This window comes from Dendrobates tinctorius, unplaced genomic scaffold, assembly GCF_039654945.1.
Source record: "Dendrobates tinctorius isolate UK_male_01 unplaced genomic scaffold, ASM3965494v1 ptg000020l, whole genome shotgun sequence".
Taxonomy (NCBI): Eukaryota; Metazoa; Chordata; class Amphibia; order Anura; family Dendrobatidae; genus Dendrobates; species Dendrobates tinctorius.
Window position 1 is genome coordinate 3,461,138 of NW_027361688.1, and position 8,575 is coordinate 3,469,712.

Below are 8,575 nucleotides of genomic sequence, written 5' to 3' on the forward strand. Positions count from 1 at the left end.
ATATCATATATCACACTGTGCCCCCTATATTACCCCCTGTACACACATGATATGGGGGGTGCAGATATATCATATATCACACTGTGCCCCCTATATTACCCCCTCTACACACATGATATGGGGGAGCAGACATATCATATATCACACTGTGCCCCTATATTACCCCCTGTACACACATGATATGGGGGAGCAGATATATCATATATCACACTGTGCCCTCTATATTACCCCCTGTACACACATGATATGGGGGAGCAGACATATCATATATCACACTGTGCCCCTATATTACCCCCTGTACACACATGATATGGGGGAGCAGATATATTATATATCACACTGTGCCCCCTATATTACCCCCTGTACACACATGATATGGGGGAGCAGATATATCATATATCACACTGTGCCCCTATATTACCCCCTGTACACACATGATATGGGGGAGCAGATATATCATATATCACACTGTGCCCTCTATATTACCCCCTGTACACACATGATATGGGGGAGCAGATATATCATATATCACACTGTTCCCTCTATATTACCCCCTGTACACACATGATATGGGGGAGCAGATATATCATATATCACACTGTGCCCCCTATATTACCCCCTATACACACATGATATGGGGGAGCAGATATATCATATATCACACTGTGCCCCCTATATTACCCCCTGTACACACATGATATGGGGGAGCAGATATATCATATTTCACACTGTGACCCCTATATTACCCCCTGTACACATATGATATGGGGGAGAAGATATATCATATATCACACTGTGCCCCCTATATTACCCCCTGTACACACATGATATGGGGGAGCAGATATATCATATATCACACTGTGCCCCCTATATTACCCCTTGTACACATATGATATGGGGGAGCAGATATATCATATATCACACTGTGACCCCTATATTACCCCTTGTACACACATGATATGGGGGAGCAGATATATCATATATCACACTGTGCCCCCTATATTACCCCCTGTACACACATGATATGGGGGAGCAGATATATCATATATCACACTGTGCCCGCTATATTACCCCTTGTACACATATGATATGGGGGAGCAGATATATCATATATCACACTGTGCCCCCTATATTACCCCCTGTACACACATGATATGGGGGGAGCAGATATATCATATATCACACTGTGCCCTCTATATTACCCCCTGTACACACATGATATGGGGGAGCAGATATATCATATATCACACTGTGCCCCCTATATTACCCCCTGTACACACATGATATGGGGGAGCAGATATATCATATATCACACTGTGCCCCCTATATTACCCCCTGTACACATATGATATGGGGGAGCAGATATATCATATATCACACTGTGCCCCCTATATTACCCCCTGTACACACATGATATGGGGGAGCAGATATATCATATATCACACTGTGCCCCCTATATTACCCCCTGTACACACATGATATGGGGGAGCAGATATATCATATATCACACTGTGCCCCCTATATTACCCCCTGTACACACATGATATGGGGGAGCAGATATATCATATATCACACTGTGCCCCCTATATTACCCCCTGTACACACATGATATGGGGGAGCAGATATATCATATATCACACTGTGCCCCCTATATTATCCCCTGTACACATATGATATGGGGGAGCAGATATATCATATATCACACTGTGCCCCGTATATTACCCCCTGTACACACATGATATGGGGGAGCAGATATATCATATATCACACTCTGCCCCCTATATTACCCCCTGTACACATATGATATGGGGGAGCAGATATATCATATATCACACTGTGCCCCCTATATTACCCCCTGTACACATATGATATGGGGGAGCAGATATATCATATATCACACTGTGCCCCCTATATTACCCCCTGTACACATATGATATGGGGGAGCAGATATATCATATATCACACTGTGCCCCCTATTTTACCCCCTGTACAGATATGATATGGGGGAGCAGATATATCATATATCACACTGTGCCCCCTATATTACCCCCTGTACACACATGATATGGGGGAGCAGATATATCATATATCACACTGTGCCCCGTATATTACCCCCTGTACACACATGATATGGGGAAGCAGATATATCATATATCACACTGTGCCCTCTATATTACCCCCTGTACACACATGATATGGGGGGTGCAGATATATCATATATCACATTGTGCCCCCTATATTACCCCTTGTACACATATGATATGGGGGGAGCAGATATATCATATATCACACTGTGCCCCCTATATTACCCCCTGTACACACATGATATGGGGGGAGCAGATATATCATATATCACACTGTGCCCCCTATATTACCCCCTGTACACATATGATATGGGGGAGCAGATATATCATATATCACACTGTGCCCACTATATTACCCCCTGTACACATATGATATGGGGGAGCAGATATATCATATATCACACTGTGCCCCGTATATTACCCCCTGTACACACATGATATGGGGGAGCAGATATATCATATATCACACTCTGCCCCCTATATTACCCCCTGTACACATATGATATGGGGGAGCAGATATATCATATATCACACTGTGCCCCCTATATTACCCCCTGGACACACATGATATGGGGGAGCAGATATATCATATATCACACTGTGCCCCCTATATTACCCCCTGTACACATATGGTATGGGGGAGCAGATATATCATATATCACACTCTGCCCCCTATATTACCCCCTGGTCACACATGATATGGGGGAGCAGATATATCACATATCACACTGTGCCCCTATATTGCCCCCTGTACACACATGATATGGGGGAGCAGATATATCATATATCACACTGTGCCCCCTATATTACCCCCTGTACACACATGATATGGGGGAGCAGATATATCATATTTCACACTGTGACCCCTATATTACCCCCTGTACACATATGATATGGGGGAGAAGATATATCATATATCACACTGTGCCCCCTATATTACCCCCTGTACACACATGATATGGGGGAGCAGATATATCATATATCACACTGTGCCCCCTATATTACCCCTTGTACACATATGATATGGGGGAGCAGATATATCATATATCACACTGTGACCCCTATATTACCCCTTGTACACACATGATATGGGGGAGCAGATATATCATATATCACACTGTGCCCCCTATATTACCCCCTGTACACACATGATATGGGGGAGCAGATATATCATATATCACACTGTGCCCCCTATATTACCCCTTGTACACATATGATATGGGGGAGCAGATATATCATATATCACACTGTGCCCCCTATATTACCCCCTGTACACACATGATATGGGGGGAGCAGATATATCATATATCACACTGTGCCCTCTATATTACCCCCTGTACACACATGATATGGGGGAGCAGATATATCATATATCACACTGTGCCCCCTATATTACCCCCTGTACACACATGATATGGGGGAGCAGATATATCATATATCACACTGTGCCCCCTATATTACCCCCTGTACACATATGATATGGGGGATCAGATATATCATATATCACACTGTGCCCCCTATATTACCCCCTGTACACACATGATATGGGGGAGCAGATATATCATATATCACACTGTGCCCCCTATATTACCCCCTGTACACACATGATATGGGGGAGCAGATATATCATATATCACACTGTGCCCCCTATATTACCCCCTGTACACACATGATATGGGGGAGCAGATATATCATATATCACACTGTGCCCCCTATATTACCCCCTGTACACACATGATATGGGGGAGCAGATATATCATATATCACACTGTGCCCCCTATATTATCCCCTGTACACATATGATATGGGGGAGCAGATATATCATATATCACACTGTGCCCCGTATATTACCCCCTGTACACACATGATATGGGGGAGCAGATATATCATATATCACACTCTGCCCCCTATATTACCCCCTGTACACATATGATATGGGGGAGCAGATATATCATATATCACACTGTGCCCCCTATATTACCCCCTGTACACATATGATATGGGGGAGCAGATATATCATATATCACACTGTGCCCCCTATATTACCCCCTGTACACATATGATATGGGGGAGCAGATATATCATATATCACACTGTGCCCCCTATTTTACCCCCTGTACAGATATGATATGGGGGAGCAGATATATCATATATCACACTGTGCCCCCTATATTACCCCCTGTACACACATGATATGGGGGAGCAGATATATCATATATCACACTGTGCCCCGTATATTACCCCCTGTACACACATGATATGGGGAAGCAGATATATCATATATCACACTGTGCCCTCTATATTACCCCCTGTACACACATGATATGGGGGGTGCAGATATATCATATATCACATTGTGCCCCCTATATTACCCCTTGTACACATATGATATGGGGGGAGCAGATATATCATATATCACACTGTGCCCCCTATATTACCCCCTGTACACACATGATATGGGGGGAGCAGATATATCATATATCACACTGTGCCCCCTATATTACCCCCTGTACACATATGATATGGGGGAGCAGATATATCATATATCACACTGTGCCCACTATATTACCCCCTGTACACATATGATATGGGGGAGCAGATATATCATATATCACACTGTGCCCCGTATATTACCCCCTGTACACACATGATATGGGGGAGCAGATATATCATATATCACACTCTGCCCCCTATATTACCCCCTGTACACATATGATATGGGGGAGCAGATATATCATATATCACACTGTGCCCCCTATATTACCCCCTGGACACACATGATATGGGGGAGCAGATATATCATATATCACACTGTGCCCCCTATATTACCCCCTGTACACATATGGTATGGGGGAGCAGATATATCATATATCACACTCTGCCCCCTATATTACCCCCTGGTCACACATGATATGGGGGAGCAGATATATCACATATCACACTGTGCCCCTATATTGCCCCCTGTACACACATGATATGGGGGAGCAGATATATCATATATCACACTGTGCCCCCTATATTACCCCCTGTACACATATGATATGGGGGAGCAGATATATCATATATCACACTGTGCCCACTATATTACCCCCTGTACACACATGATATGGGGGGAGCAGATATATCATATATCACACTGTGCCCCCTATATTACCCCCTGTACACACATGATATGGGGGAGCAGATATATCATATATCACACTCTGCCCCCTATATTACCCCCTGTACACACATGATATGGGGGAGCAGATATATCATATATCACACTGTGCCCCCTATATTACCCCCTGTACACATATGATATGGGGGAGCAGATATATCATATATCACACTCTGCCCCCTATATTACCCCCTGTACACACATGATATGGGGGAGCAGATATATCATATATCACACTGTGCCCCTATATTACCCCCTGTACACACATGATATGGGGGAGCAGATATATCATATATCACACTGTGCCCCCTATATTACCCCCTGTACACACATGATATGGGGGAGCAGATATATCATATATCACACTCTGCCCCCTATATTACCCCCTGTACACATATGATATGGGGGAGCAGATATATCATATATCACACTGTGCCCCCTATATTACCCCCTGTACACATATGATATGGGGGAGCAGATATATCATATATCACACTGTGCCCCCTATATTACCCCCTGTACACATATGATATGGGGGAGCAGATATATCATATATCACACTGTGCCCCCTATATTACCCCCTGTACACACATGATATGGGGGAGCAGATATATCATATATCACACTGTGCCCCCTATATTACCCCCTGTACAGATATGATATGGGGGAGCAGATATATCATATATCACACTGTGCCCCCTATATTACCCCCTGTACACACATGATATGGGGGAGCAGATATATCATATATCACACTGTGCCCCGTATATTACCCCCTGTACAAACATGATATGGGGAAGCAGATATATCATATATCACACTGTGCCCTCTATATTACCCCCTGTACACACATGATATGGGGGGTGCAGATATATCATATATCACATTGTGCCCCCTATATTACCCCTTGTACACATATGATATGGGGGGAGCAGATATATCATATATCACACTGTGCCCCCTATATTACCCCCTGTACACACATGATATGGGGGGAGCAGATATATCATATATCACACTGTTCCCCCTATATTACCCCCTGTACACATATGATATGGTGGAGCAGATATATCATATATCACACTGTGCCCACTATATTACCCCCTGTACACATATGATATGGGGGAGCAGATATATCATATATCACACTGTGCCCCGTATATTACCCCCTGTACACACATGATATGGGGGAGCAGATATATCATATATCACACTCTGCCCCCTATATTACCCCCTGTACACATATGATATGGGGGAGCAGATATATCATATATCTCACTGTGCCCCCTATATTACCCCCTGTACACACATGATATGGGGGAGCAGATATATCATATATCACACTGTGCCCCCTATATTACCCCCTGTACACATATGATATGGGGGAGCAGATATATCATATATCACACTCTGCCCCCTATATTACCCCCTGGTCACACATGATATGGGGGAGCAGATATATCACATATCACACTGTGCCCCTATATTGCCCCCTGTACACACATGATATGGGGGAGCAGATATATCATATATCACACTGTGCCCCCTATATTACCCCCTGTACACATATGATATGGGGGAGCAGATATATCATATATCACACTGTGCCCACTATATTACCCCCTGTACACACATGATATGGGGGGAGCAGATATATCATATATCACACTGTGCCCCCTATATTACCCCCTGTACACATATGATATGGGGGAGCAGATATATCATATATCACACTGTGCCCACTATATTACCCCCTGTACACATATGATATGGGGGAGCAGATATATCATATATCACACTGTGCCCCGTATATTACCCCCTGTACACACATGATATGGGGGAGCAGATATATCATATATCACACTCTGCCCCCTATATTACCCCCTGTACACATATGATATGGGGGAGCAGATATATCATATATCTCACTGTGCCCCCTATATTACCCCCTGTACACACATGATATGGGGGAGCAGATATATCATATATCACACTGTGCCCCCTATATTACCCCCTGTACACATATGATATGGGGGAGCAGATATATCATATATCACACTCTGCCCCCTATATTACCCCCTGGTCACACATGATATGGGGGAGCAGATATATCACATATCACACTGTGCCCCTATATTGCCCCCTGTACACACATGATATGGGGGAGCAGATATATCATATATCACACTGTGCCCCCTATATTACCCCCTGTACACATATGATATGGGGGAGCAGATATATCATATATCACACTGTGCCCACTATATTACCCCCTGTACACACATGATATGGGGGGAGCAGATATATCATATATCACACTGTGCCCCCTATATTACCCCCTGTACACACATGATATGGGGGAGCAGATATATCATATATCACACTCTGCCCCCTATATTACCCCCTGTACACACATGATATGGGGGAGCAGATATATCATATATCACACTGTGCCCCCTATATTACCCCCTGTACACATATGATATGGGGGTGCAGATATATCATATATCACACTGTGCCCCCTATATTACCCCCTGTACACACATGATATGGGGGAGCAGATATATCATATATCACACTGTGCCCCCTATATTACCCCCTGTACACATATGATATGGGGGAGCAGATATATCATATATCACACTGTGCCCCCTATATTACCCCCTGTACACACATGATATGGGGGTGCAGATATATCATATATCACACTGTGCCCCCTATATTACCCCCTGTACACATATGATATGGGGGAGCAGATATATCATATATCACACTGTTCCCCCTATATTACCCCCTGTACACACATGATATGGGGGTGCAGATATATCATATATCACACTCTGCCCCCTATATTACCCCCTGTACACACATGATATGGGGGAGCAGATATATCATATATCACACTGTGCCCCCTATACACATATGATATGGGGGTGCAGATATATCATATATCACACTGTGCCCCCTAGATTACCCCCTGTACACATGATATGGGGGAGCAGATATATCATATATCACACTGTTCCCCCTATATTACCCCCTGTACACACATGATATGGGGGTGCAGATATATCATATATCACACTCTGCCCCCTATATTACCCCCTGTACACACATGATATGGGGGAGCAGATATATCATATATCACACTGTGCCCCCTATATTACCCCCTGTACACATATGATATGGGGGTGCAGATATATCATATATCACACTGTGCCCCCTAGATTACCCCCTGTACACATGATATGGGGGAGCAGATATATCATATATCACACTCTGCCCCCTATATTACCCCCTGTACACACATGATATGGGGGGAGCAGATATA